This window comes from Camelus ferus, chromosome 14, assembly GCF_009834535.1.
Source record: "Camelus ferus isolate YT-003-E chromosome 14, BCGSAC_Cfer_1.0, whole genome shotgun sequence".
NCBI lineage: Eukaryota > Metazoa > Chordata > Mammalia > Artiodactyla > Camelidae > Camelus > Camelus ferus.
This window is the reverse complement of record NC_045709.1, coordinates 52,499,122-52,512,787: the sequence shown is the minus strand read 5'-3', so window position 1 is coordinate 52,512,787 and position 13,666 is coordinate 52,499,122. Positions and strand designations below refer to the sequence as shown.

The window sequence follows — 13,666 nt, the reverse complement described above, 5'->3', positions numbered from 1 at the left end:
GTATGTTTGCTGTGTCTAGAGAATCTAAGAATTGCAACTGGCAGAAGGCACATGATAAAAATCGCAGTTATTATTAAACTATTATTGTTCTCATTTATAAGTAGTACTTTGGTTTTGAAACACAGAACAAAGCAACACTACCAGGCCACAGAATCTGTTGGAGCCAGAAGGAGATCAGAAAAAAAAAGCCACGTGAACCTCTCTGGGCATCCTCTATGCTAATTTAAGAAAAGAGAAATAGTTATAAAAGATAAACCAGATTTTCTGAAAACATACATTAATACGTCATACTCTTCTTTTACAGAGAACGAAGCAACAGGAGGAGATGGGTTTACAATTTTTCATAGTAATATGATCCAAATAAGCTAAAACCCATAGAAGTAAAGATCATTCTGAAAATCCACCATCCAGAATTCCTGTTTATGAAGATTATTTGGCTCTATTTTTTAAAACTTCATCACTTAATATTGTATCTATTCCAGAATTAGTCAGACTTTGATTTTCAGTAACTTCTACAGCCTCTCTTTTATTGTCTCTTTAATGTCACCCTTAATTATCAGGAAATCCACACCCGTGATCTCTTTTACTATGAACCTGAATCACTCATTCACTGAATCAACAAGTACTCAAACTTCCTCCCCTTTTCAATTGAATCCCTGGTCTAGTTAGAAATAAAGGAGGACACTAGGTTTCAGAAAGCACAGATTTCAGATTTTTTCTTTTTAATTATCATGAAAGTACAAACTGGAACAGCATAAAATCTCTACTCACAGTACTAAAGAAACTAAAAGCCATGAACTCCTCGTGGCTCCTCCAATAGCCACCAGTCATATGTGCTGAGCACCTGAAATGCAGTGGATCCAAATCAAGTTACCCTGCAAGTGTGAAATACACACCAGATTTTCAAGACCTTTTACCAAAAACCATAATTTTAAATGTTTCATCTATTATTTGGTATTATGTGTTGAAATGGCAATATTCTGGATATACTAGATTAAATAAAATATATTATCAAAATTAATTTCACCTATTTCTTTTTACGTCCTAACAGGGCAAGGAGGAACTCTAAAATTATCTAAGCAGCTTGCATTATGTTTGTATTGCACAGCGCTGGGCAACGTCCTACACTTCAAAGCCTTGTACAAAACACTGGGAATTTTCCTGGCCTCTAATTGTATTTTATAGAGACCTTAATGACTTGTCTACCACTCAATTCCCCAAAGATATGTTTTCTTGTTTAATCTAGCATTTAACGTATCTGGATGTAAATGTATCACAACATGTACTGTTAATTGAGCACAAGTCTTCAGCCCCTCGGAGAGCTATAACTGTGTAGAATGTATTTGATGCTTGCTGTTACCTGATTTTTCTCTCACCAGATTATCAATCTTCAGATCTTTGGAAACTCTGCAAAGTGATCTCAAAAGTATTGCATGGATCTTCCAAAAGCACAGTCATTCATACACAGCCGTGCCTGAACTCAAGTGTCAAGGGCTTTCCATAATCCTCATAGACTATTAAAGCTAAAATACCCCCGGAGGACCAGAAATATAACCCAACATCCACTTTATGTCCTGAAGCAAAGCTGTATTTAAATTGATAAAATAAAGTGTAACATATTCTGCATCACACATCCACTCCACTGCTGATGGGAAGTGCACTGGACACTATATACATCATCAAACTGAACACAGCCAAGTCTAGATGACATTACAGCATCATTTGGAAACTCAGGCCAAATAAGCCTCCTAAATTTCTAAATGTCAAACCTACTGACAACATTTTCATCCATTCTGTGCCATACTGTTGCTCTTTACATGTTTCTCCATAGGCGTTCTTCTGAGGAAACAAAATTGATTAACAGACTTTATCATTTGCATAATGTGTAAAAGCGGTGAAAGAATTCACTGTACCTTTAAGGAATTTTCCAGCACTTTTATGGACAAGCAGCAGCACCTAAAAAATAATCACATTATAACTCTTTTATCAACCCTCATTTTTCTCATGGAGTTACATGTAAAGGCACGCTATCAATCATCTGATTTCTACCAAATATCCCCGCCCTGTGTGGTGACTTTATAAATGAGCAAGCTGAGAGTCTCCACCCATCACTCTCAGGCAACGTGAGCAAGACTGTTCTCAACAGATATTGGTTCATTAATGATAAAACTTTTGACTTCAGAGAACCAATCTACTTGGTAAAGAGAGCACATGGATTTATTTCCTCTGATTCTGCAGAAGGCCTTTAAAAGTTGACCATTCTCCACAGGTTGGGATAAACACAAGAGAGGCCCTCAAGTGAAAAAATTCCCTGAACCCACAGCCTTAGGGCATCCTGAGGGTGGGTGCCAATTCACACATGAACTTACCAAAAGGCTAATAACTCAGTGCTTCCCAACCTTTTTACATCATCTTCAATTGTCCAAGGAAATCAGGACCTCACCACACCTGGACCCAACACCCAAAACACCAGCTGGGAAGCTCTGGGCTAATTTATTGAGGCAACTACAAATCTCATGCTAATAGGAGCCAGGAGGTTGAAAGAATGTAGCCACGCAAAATAAAGCTGAAGTGGGGAGGGAGAAGGGAGGTCCTCTCTGCAGAGTTCCGCTGCTACTCAACTTCCCACAATGGTTCCCCTGCAACTGTATTCAAATGAAATGAAGCCTCTATACCCATTTATGAAATCTCCTAATTTTTAAAACATGGCTAGATGGCTTCGCTGACAAAAGACAAACAAAACAAAAACACAATCCAAACATCAGCCAGTTCATGATATGCACTGTGCTATTCTGACCTTCAGACTCAAAGTATCTAGACGGCCAAGGAAATTACAAACTGGAGAGACTGTAGATTTGTCTGGGCCTTTGCAGAGATGTGCCAGGAAGAACATAAATGCACATAATAAAACATGGTATTTCTAATAGAAGCATCAATTTCATTTTTGGATTTTTTTTGAGAAAATATATTAAAACAAACAGTATATTACGAACACAGTTCAAAAATCATATGATTTAACCTACTGGATAGCACAGGGAACTATATTCAATATCTTGTAATAACCTATAATAGAAAAGAATCTGAAAAAGAATATATATATATATGTATGTATAACTGAATCACTTTGCTGTACACTGGAATCATCATAAATCAACTATGCTTCAATTAAAAATAAATTTTTTAATTATATAATATTAAGAAACACATGATTTTAAGTAAAACAAGAGAGTCAGAATAAATTCACTGCTTGCAGCAGGTTACTTTCAACCACACACCTGGAACGATTTTCCTTTTCTGAGGAAAAGTCTGAAGAGTAAGCCACCGGGCAACAAGAGGGTAATAAGAACCCCTTAAACGGGCTCTGAACAAAATATGATTTTTTTAATCAGCTCTGGGACACTTAGATCGCTAATTCAAATATCATTCACATTGTCAAAATGTTCTAGAAGGCTCCTGGAACAATGCATTTCAGCAGTTCAGGCTTGCCAGCCCCATGGATAGAGGGCACCCCACTAACACAAACGTATCTGCCCATTCTACTGTCATAAACAGTCTTCTTCCTGTGTTCTGCATTTGTTTACCGGTAATCAATAAAACATTAAAATTGCTATTTGGAATACAAAACACTCTAGTTCTTGCAAATGGTAAAGTTATATTGGGTATAGTTTAGGGTACTAAGGCTGTGACTCACAGAATAAAACTCATTATCACTACTCAAATATTGAACAAGAATAGTTTGCATTCAAAGATAAAGTTGCCACAGGGGACTACTGATAGAGGAAATATGGCTGGAGAGATTCGGGATGCACATTAAAATTTACATACTGAAAGGAAAAAATGCACTTAACAGGTATATTTAATATTCCGAAAGCATCAACTAGAATTGTTAAAGTTATATTTGCTGACATTTCAATTATAACCTTCTATTTTCAGTGCCTTCGGTTCAATCCCCAAATTTTCTGCAGGCCCAAAAGTAATATACTTTACCAGGTCTCAGCCTGCAAATTTTTTTTCTTAGTGTTCAGTACCCTGAAACTTTCAGGAAAAGGACCAAAGGCAAATTTGATTATTTTTCCTCACAGGACCACCAAATTTTGAAATGAATATAGCAGGGATTTAAGATAATGTTTTGCCAAGAGAAGCAAACAGTTTAGGAATCTGCCATGGTTACATAAGTAATAAATGGTAGAGTCAGGAATCAAACCCAAAGACTTCCACTCCACTCATTATCATAAATGCACAGAACTATTTCTATATACAATAATTTATATACAGGTATTAATATAGTATATAATATACACGTAGTATATTATACACCTGTAATTTTAAAACAATGCTAGAAAATGTTTATTCTTATAGTCTATTCCAGTTACGACATACAGACCCCTATCTAACTTGTTGCTACTATAACCGTCAATGCAATTATAATTTGTATGTGTAATTCTCTGGGCAGTTTCTGAAGTCCCCCATAGGCTTATTTCCAGTGGGCACAGAGGCTTTCTAGGGCTTACTGAAGTTATTTAACCTTTACGGGACCCTGCTTTCTCAAATACAAAACAAGAATAACAGCCGTGCCCATGTCACGGAACAGCTATGGGAACTCAATGAACAATGCAAGGACAGCACTTAGCACAGTGCCCAGCACAGGAAGCTCTCAGTAAATTTTAGGTATTATCACTGTTGTTGTTAATAATTTTCTCCACCCTTCTGTCCTTGCAACTCACACAGGGTTTGGAAGATGAGAGGTGCTAGCAGATAATAATTACATGAATTAATGAGTACTTAAACACCCCCTGACCTCCATGCAAACACACCCCTCCTCTCCAAAGGCACTGCCATCTCTCCAAAGGGATTTTGTTCTTCCTACCTAAAACTATTCCCCATCCTAATTTTCATCTGGCTAACTTCTATTTTTCATCGAAGTTTTAGCTCCCTTTCTTCTCTTACGGGAAGTCTTTCCGTAAAATCTCGGAGCCTACTATGTGCTCTGCTTTTTCACTGGGCTTTCTCCTTGTCCTTACTTATCTAAGGACTTAACCTCAAGTCTTCTTGATGTCTTTTGACTTGTCTTAATCGCCCACTAGACTGCAAAAGCAGACATACCTTTTTATCATTGTGAATATAAGAGATATTCAATAAACTTTTGTTAAATGAATGAACAAATACATATTTATACCTGAGTAACTTTTCCACGATTCTCACCCTCCCCACCCAATGCCATAGTGGATTTAAGACACGGTTCAATTTTAGAAATGAACAAAAAAGAAAAAGACAGATAAGCTAGTTTTTTTTTAAATAGACCAAAAAATCTTCGGACAAGTTTCCCCCTTAAAGATGGCTAAGTGGCCATTAACATATGAAAGGTTTGCATCCCCCTTTAATCATTAGGGAAGTGTAAATTAAAGCCACCACTAAGATATCAACACACAGCCATCAGCATGGCAAAAAGAGAATGAGAAAATATAGAGAACAGTGAGATACGGGGCATCTGGAACTTTCATATACTGTTAATGAAAGTCTAAATTAGTGTAGTCACTCAGGAAAACTGTTTGGCAATATCTACTAAAATGAAAATAGATTCCTGAAGACTCAGTAGTTCTACCTCTAGCAATATGCCATGCAGAAACGTGTACACACACATGCCAAAAGGCACTCACAAGAATATTCACAGCAGTGCATTCCTAACAGCTGAAAACTGGAAACAATCAGGATGTCCATCAACAGTAAAATCTATAAATAAATCTGTGGAAGCTTTTTGATAAATTCTTATAATAGAATATTATACAGCAATGAAAATGAACAATAGGGATGAATCTAAAAAACAATGATGAAACAAATACTGTATGATGTCACCTATATGTGGAATCTTAAAAAAATACAACACTAGTGAATACAACAATAAAAAAAGAAACAGATACAAAGAACAAACGAGTAATTAAAAGTGGGGAGAGGGAAAGGGGAGGGGCAATATGGAGAGGGGAGCAAAAGCTATGAACTATTAGGCATAAAATAAGCTACAAGGATATACTGTACAACACAGGGACTATAGCCAATATTTTATAGTAACTATAAGTGGAATATTAGCTTTAAATGATCAATCACTGTATTGTACACTGGTAATGTCATAACTTTGTACAGCAACTATACTTCAATAAAAACAATTTATTTTTTTAAAAAACCATAATGTTGCACAAAAGAATCCAGAAAGAGCATGTGTACATATATAGCATGAGGGACAGACAGTCGTCTGCAGTAACAGAGGTGAGAGAGTAGCTGACTGCTGTGAGTGGCTGCTGATCATGTTTTATAACTTGATCTGGGTGGTCGCTGAGTATTTATGTTCACTTTGTGGGAGTTCATCCATTTGTATCCTTGTAATATGTGCACTTTTCTGCATGTGAACTCTACTTCGACATAAAGGTGAACTAAAACTAAATGAATAAATAAATGCTCTCAACAGAAAAAAATAAAAGCCAACACAGATGATTCACACAACTCCAGGAAGTCTGAAACCCTCTGAAACTGACCAGTCACTTGACTCTATTTGAGATCTCATCTTGATCTTATTTCTAACTCTTCTCTTTATTGGGAAACGCTATTTTCATCTATTTGCTAAATATAGGCTGTGTACACACAGGTTTAACATTGCCATAAAAAGCGATGGAACGGCAGAAACGGGGTCATTATCTTTTTATTACAAATGGGAGAAAAAGAAGGAAAGAGGTTTTCCTGAGATAGGCTGGCGACTGTCAAAAGAGATGGAAGTGATACAGACATACTACATGTATTGATATTAGTACTTACACTTATCTCTCCAACAGTCTGAGTGGAGAGTAACTGGCAAAGGGCAGCAAAAGACGGAAAAGCAAAGGCCCTGGAATGTCAACCACTGTCCACCCTCAGAGCTGAAGCAATAGCGGGTAAGACATCATCAGGGCAGACAGTCCCCGAGCGGCAGCCAACGGGCCCGGCTGACTCTGCTACAGACAGGGAGGGAGCACGGGCTCTGGATTATTCAGAGGTGCCTCCCAGCTCCACGCTACCTTCCAGAGCACCAGCTATAGGAAAAGGTGAGAAATTACAGTTGGAACAACCAAAGCCATGAGAAAAGCTCTGAAGTCCTTATATCATTGCTTTTACAACCTTTTTTTAAAAGCCTTGAACAAAAAGCATAAAAGCAACATCCCCAAGAGGGGAAAAACTTCAATAGCATTTTAGCAACTTTAAATTAATGATTATGTTGCTGCACAATGAAGTCATCTCAAACCCTCCCTCACTAGAAATTTTCCAGGATCTCTAATTCTCTTCTCCCCTCCCTCCAGTTACCCTGCTTTCTTAGGCATAACACACAGACACACACACACACACACACACACACACACACACACACACACAGCTACTTCTCTCCTGCAAATGTGACTTCAAATGCAGAAATGCTCTAGGAAGGAGTGCACCACTGCTGAAAAGGTATTCAAAATAAATTCACACATATAATTTCAACAAGGCAAACTCATCTCTGGGTCACCGGTTAAAACATTCACAAATGTAGTTTTTACCAGACATTTCTGTTTCACTAAAAATGATGTTTATCTCCACAACATGAAAATGTTTATGCAACATCTTAGTCTTGTCATAGATGATTCAGCAAGACCTACTTGTTTGGAAAACCACATCATGTTTTTTCTTTTTTACTGATGAAAACAAACAACAAATGTCAGGCATGCTTTATTGACCTAATAGAAATTACCCATAGTGTATATATTTTCATTCTCATACTGTTAACTCTCCGTATGAAGACTTTCAACCAAAAGAGATTTTTTGGCTCTAAAAGTATTGAATTTAATTCCATTTTGATGTAACTCTCTGGATAACAAACATATTCGTCATAAATCAGTACAATTATTGTAGAACTATCACAGGGAGAAAGCAGTTTCCATTTACACTGTTCATGTTTGAAAATCAGATTTTGCTGTCAAGACACTTAGTCACAGTAAGTCTTTTTAACTTCAGAAGTTCCTTGCAATCAAAGATCTATATGTTTAAATTCAAGTAGGAAAACAGATCAATTTCACTTTGCATCCCTTCTTATCATTAGACTGAGAAATAAAATGCCTTCTTCTCCGGGAAATTTTTCTTGTGGAAAACGCTTCCAATTTTAATAGTTAAGAAAAAATCTATTCTTTTAACTATTTCCTCAACGAAAGCAAAATAAATTGTCCACACTGCAGGCCACACTGGAACCCCTCTGGGGTTTTCTTTCAGTGTCCTCTGTAACAGTGACATAAACTCCATCTACGGTCCCCAGTCTCCATGCCCATCTGCTCCCATCGCTCAGTGTCCTGGCCTGCACATTAAGCGTAAGTGTCAGGCAGTCATAAAATCTCAACAATTCTGAACTCTTTGGGGATCAAACATAAAATGACATTCTGTTGAGTGGGAAATCCCAGGGTCTGTGGCCATGCCTTAAAGGGGTTTGACATGCTGGAGAAGAAAAATGCAGCCTGCATTTAAAACGAGGTCATTCTTACAGAGAATTTGGTTATAAAGGACACATTACAAGTCTATTTATATTTGCTAAAATATCTTTGCATGCATAAAAAAAAAACTTCAGGAAGCAATTTCAGAAATTGTTTAACAGTTCTTTTGTTTTGCAAATTGCACAGGACTCATGGACTAAAGCAACCTCAGCATAGTCCAGGTAATGCAGAAAAAGCAAGCTGGTCCATGCCAGGGATGGATTCAAGCATGCTCTACTCTTATTCACCTGTCACGGCTCTGCTGAAGAAAGAATATGGGTTCCCTCATCACTACAGGACAAATCCTACAAAGATGGCAGCAGCCTAATATATCCCACTCAAGGTCTCAGCAAGGGCAGGACACTTGAAAAAGGCAGAGTCAGAATGCACTCTAATTTTTAAGGAAGTCGGTGTTACAGCCCAAAACAGGATAAATGAAAAGTCTAAGACACATGTTTTCTGAGATTTAAAATCAGGCAGAAATTGACAAGGGGAAGGAGATCAGACAAGTGTTTAGACTTTTCCATCAAAATATGGAACAGGAAGGAGATGTGAACACTGGGCACTTTCCTCCCAATTACGAAGAAAGATGACTGACAATTCTCATGGTTTTTCATTACCATCAAGATCAGAACCCTTCCGAGTCTGCTACTACATAGCTGTGTCAAGCAAACCCTACTCTGGAGAAAAAGTGGTTTCGGGTAAAAGCTATGCAGAGGAAAAGGAGGCATGGAAAGAAAGATGCATTCTGAATTCAACTCAAAAAGAACAGTTGGTATCATGAATAAAATCAGTGTGATTTGTCACTAATAAGTTCATAAAATTGCTACTCACATCTGAAATGATCAGGCATTTGACTTGATAGCCTGCTCAAACACTTTTCTTATCAAGAATAAAATAGACAACTTAATATAATAAATCCTATCAATTCTACTTCAGTTTAAGGCAATAAGGGTCCTGGATGTTGACAGTGGATGATAATCCCACGTCTCTAAGAAAAACCCGTAACAGAAGAAGATACAAACAGGACTGTGATGTCCCTGACATAGCGATACAGGAGATTCTGTAAAATAACTGCCTGATGGGAGCAGGGAGGGAGAAAGGAAGGGAAGGAGGGAAGAAGAGAAGGAAAGGATGGAGGGAGGAAGGAAGGAAAATACAACAGAAACTACATTAACTGTGATGTAAGATCCAGAGAGGACTGGAGCCGGCTAGTACCGGTGTGGGAGAGCTGACTTTGTACATCTCTACATAACCCTGTAACTAGACTTTTGTAGCTAGAAATCCATCGTGGTCAGCGTATTTCTATCAAGGAAATCAGCAAATGCAACAAATCACAGCTTTTACTCAGAAAGCCATTTACCAGTACACCCCTGATTAGATCCAAATTAAAAATGCTCAGTGACAGTCTCCTACCAATAAAATAGAAGTAAGTTAAATGCAATAATGCAAGAGTGTTTAGTAGGTACACGAGAACCTCAGATAGCTATGACTACTATTATTTTCAAGAAGCAGTCATCAAGCATACATCAGAGAGAGAGCAGCCTCAAAGAATTTCACCAATATTGAGGTCTCCTTAATGGTAGCATTAGCCTGGACCACAGGTTTCAAATGACTGAACACTGAGATCAGTAGTGGAGCTTAGAAACAAATAAACAAAAAGGAACATACTTATGGTCCCCAGGAAGCTAGCAAAACACCTGAGCGTGACAAGGAAACCGGCACAAAATGAAAAATAAACACAGCGGCATTCTTTCCAAGCCTTCTACAGGAAATGGACGCACATTAAATCTGTTATTTTCATGTCTTCCTAGGTATTTTAACCTATCATCTCTGTGTAAGAAATGGCAACAGCGAAATACTAGAAACAAGCCACTAGGAAGCATCGGAGGTGTATTAACAACCAGCTCTCAGTCCCGAGCACTGTGGGTACAACCCTCTTGTCAAGTCTACATAGTAGAAGGTAGATCACAAGACCAGAAGGAACACACTCTCATGAAACCATCACACAATACAATGGCAACATTCACTGCAGACAGAATTTCAGAGAAAAAGAATGTAATCTACTGTATGTACACATTTTCATGTCACAGAAGAAAATTATTCCCAAGTATTAGTACGTATGTCCACATACACACACACATCAAGTCCCCTTTCTCCAGACTCAAAGGACATTCCTCACTCTTATACTTAAAGGACCACCAGTTACAACAGTACCTCTTTGCCTCCTCTCTTCTGCCAGATGACATTTTTCCTATTCTGTTCTTTCCCACTGGAGAATCTGCTCATCTCCTACACTTTTTCAACTCTATGTTCATCCTCATCTCCTTAATGTGGGCCCAAGACAGGTTTTCAAATAGCAGAAAAGGCAATGGTAGAGAGAAAAAACACACCAATCCCCTTCCCAACCAAGATGCAGCCACCAGTGACTGCTCCAATCCTCCCAAGACACCCAACGTGCACACAACTCACTGGCCTCCATTTTCAAAGATGTCTGGAAAGCCTTGTATTGTGAGAATGGAAGAAATCAGATAATAAATTTGTTTGTCTTGCTGAAAGAAATCTTAACCTAAATCTGTCCGCTGCATAAAAAAAAAATCATCATCATAATCCCCAGAAGTTTAAGATGATAAATATCCTTGCTATTCACTAGAATATAAAGACCTTGAGACCAGTGTTTCTCAACTTGGGCTGCACATCAGAACTCATTAGGCGCTTTTAAAACTCCCTCTGAGCCATCTGAATCCCTTACCAATGACCAGAGAATCTCTGGGCTGGGTGCTCAGGCATCCGTAGGTGTTCAAAGCCACCCTGATGATTCCAGGGTGCAGCCAGTGCTAAGAACCACTGCTCTAGACTGCATGCTCCTTGTCCCTCACTCCACACCAATGATTCTCACCTCATGCCGCATGTTCCCAGACCATCCTGGGAAGCTGAAACATACAGATGCCGGGGCCCAACCCTAAACCGACTAAATTAGAATCTCTGAGGCATGGAAATGTATTCCGACAAGATACAAAACTAAAGCTGCAGTTGAAAGGTAATGCCCTTCCAACGAGAGATCTCAGCTTTGATTTTGGAATTCCTTGAACTATGTGACTTTCTTAATTTATATTCTACTTTTGTACCATTTCTAGTAGCATTAACCCTTTGGGAACTTTAATATTATTTAAAAGTTGCCTCAAAAACAGATTTGCAGTAGAGAAACTTGGAGACGGTCCTTTTCAGCTTATTGGCAGGTGTATGGGTTTCCTAGGGCTGCTGTGACAGAGTACCACAAACCAGGTGGCTTCTAACAATAGATGCTTATTTCCTCTCAGTTCTGAAGGCTACAGGTCCAAAACCAAAACGTGAGAAGCTTCAGTCGTTACACAGTCTCCCCCTCCCTGCCCACCCCCACCATGTGTCTGTGTCTCTTCCAAGGACACCAATCATACTGGACTAAGAGCCCACCCCACGCCAGTATGACCTCCTCTTAATTAATTACATTTGCAACAACTCTATTTCATATAAGGGCACATTCAGAGGTTCCAAGGACATGAATTTTAAGGGGACACCACTGAACTCAGTACAGCAAGAAAGAGGGAGGTAGAAACAGCAAGTCTGGTCAGAAGCATCAGATGTTGATTGCAAATAGTTGATCAGCCAAGTTTCTGGGGACTTCAAAGAAAATAAAGCGGTATATGAAACAGAGCTAGAGTTAAGAGTGTCCCTAAAAGATATCCTGGTAAGGGACCCCAAACCCTAACCGTTTACCACCACCAGTGTAACGGAACCCCTTCCATCCTCCAGCCCCCGAAATACCAAGTTGCCTATGACTTCTAACTTCCAGATTCGTATTTCTGCTGTCAAGAGTTATAGCAGTGCCCCTAAAAATTCATATGAGAATTCAAACCCCCAGTAGATACCCTGTCATATAGTGAGTATGATAATGGCATAGCACATTCAAAGCAGACCAGATATTATAGAATAACTATGTTTTGTAGAATTAACCACCTCTAATAAGCACATACCCAGTGATGTTTCAGGGAAAATACTTTCTGCACTCCAACTTTGCACTCTAAAAAATACCCAGCAAAATAATAAATCTTCCATGATTTAACACTTTGGTTATCCATTAAATGGCTTATGTATGTAATTGTCCTCACTAGCGATAGCACAGAAGTTGCGATTCCAGAAACCAATGAAAGTAAAGAGTATATGGGTCATTCTCTCATGCCCAAAAACTTCTCTGTGATACACTAAGAGTCCCTATGAATTAGCAGCCATCAAGTGGACTGCAGCCAAGAGACAGAAAGGAAGCGAGGACACACATGAATACATGTGCTGCAAAACCTTTTTGACCAAAAGCATGATGCCACAGATACAAATTAGTTTAGTTCTCTGATATATTTCATCTTCTTTAACTTTCAATATCCTATAAAATAACTGGCAATATAAACAAGTTAGTACTGTTCATTTAAACATTATTTTAAGGGAAATGGGCAGAATCATTTAGTTCAGCCAAATTTTGGTTTTATACATGAAGGAAGGAAAAAAAACAAAACCTCTTTAAAACATAGGAAATTAGGAGAAAGTCCAAGCAATCAAATTTATTTGATTTATCAATTATTTCGCTTTCAATAAACTTCAAATGTTTGAAACTCCTGACGCTTTGCGAACTTTAATAATAACTCACTGTTTTCCTAACCACATTAAGTTCTAAACATAAATAAGGCAAAAGAAATCTCCCTTTATAATGTAGCTCAGGGAGAAAAAAAAAATCTCTTCTATTTACTAGGCTGACATTTACTTTGATCTCTTACAGACCCTTTCAGGTAACAATTTATATATAATAGAGCAAGCACACTCCTTTGGGAATTTAAAATACCTTAGCAGTCATGAACAAATGCAAATGAAATGAAAACAAAAGGGGGCTGTGTCTCCACTGCTTGCCTTGCCTTAACTTTGTCTGACAGCAGTGTTTTAAAAGTACAAGCAAGGAAATAAATCCTTCAGTTTAGCTGTGATACTTGAAAAAGAGCTTAAAGCAGGTTAATGACATAAGATTAAACCATACTTCTAAAAAAAAAAAAAAAATTCAAAGGTGGCAAAAGGAAGTGCCTTTATGCAAATGTCATTCCTTCCTGACTACTTCTATTTTCCAAGAA

General features: G+C 38.1%; 1 protein-coding gene across 8 annotated transcripts in view; it reads right to left on the bottom strand.

The window, feature by feature from the left end:
• The window catches only part of KLF12 (Kruppel like factor 12), a 517,595-nt gene that overhangs the window by 293,287 nt on the left and 210,642 nt on the right, over positions 1 to 13,666 (bottom strand). For 4 of the 8 annotated variants that reach the window (XM_032496874.1, XM_032496875.1, XM_032496873.1 and 1 more), the window contains one exon: positions 1,914 to 1,956. The exons of the other annotated variants lie outside the window; for them this stretch is intronic. The gene's annotated coding sequence lies outside the window, so the exon portion shown is untranslated. The remainder of the gene's footprint in view (positions 1 to 1,913; positions 1,957 to 13,666) is intronic. 8 annotated transcript variants of the gene reach the window in all.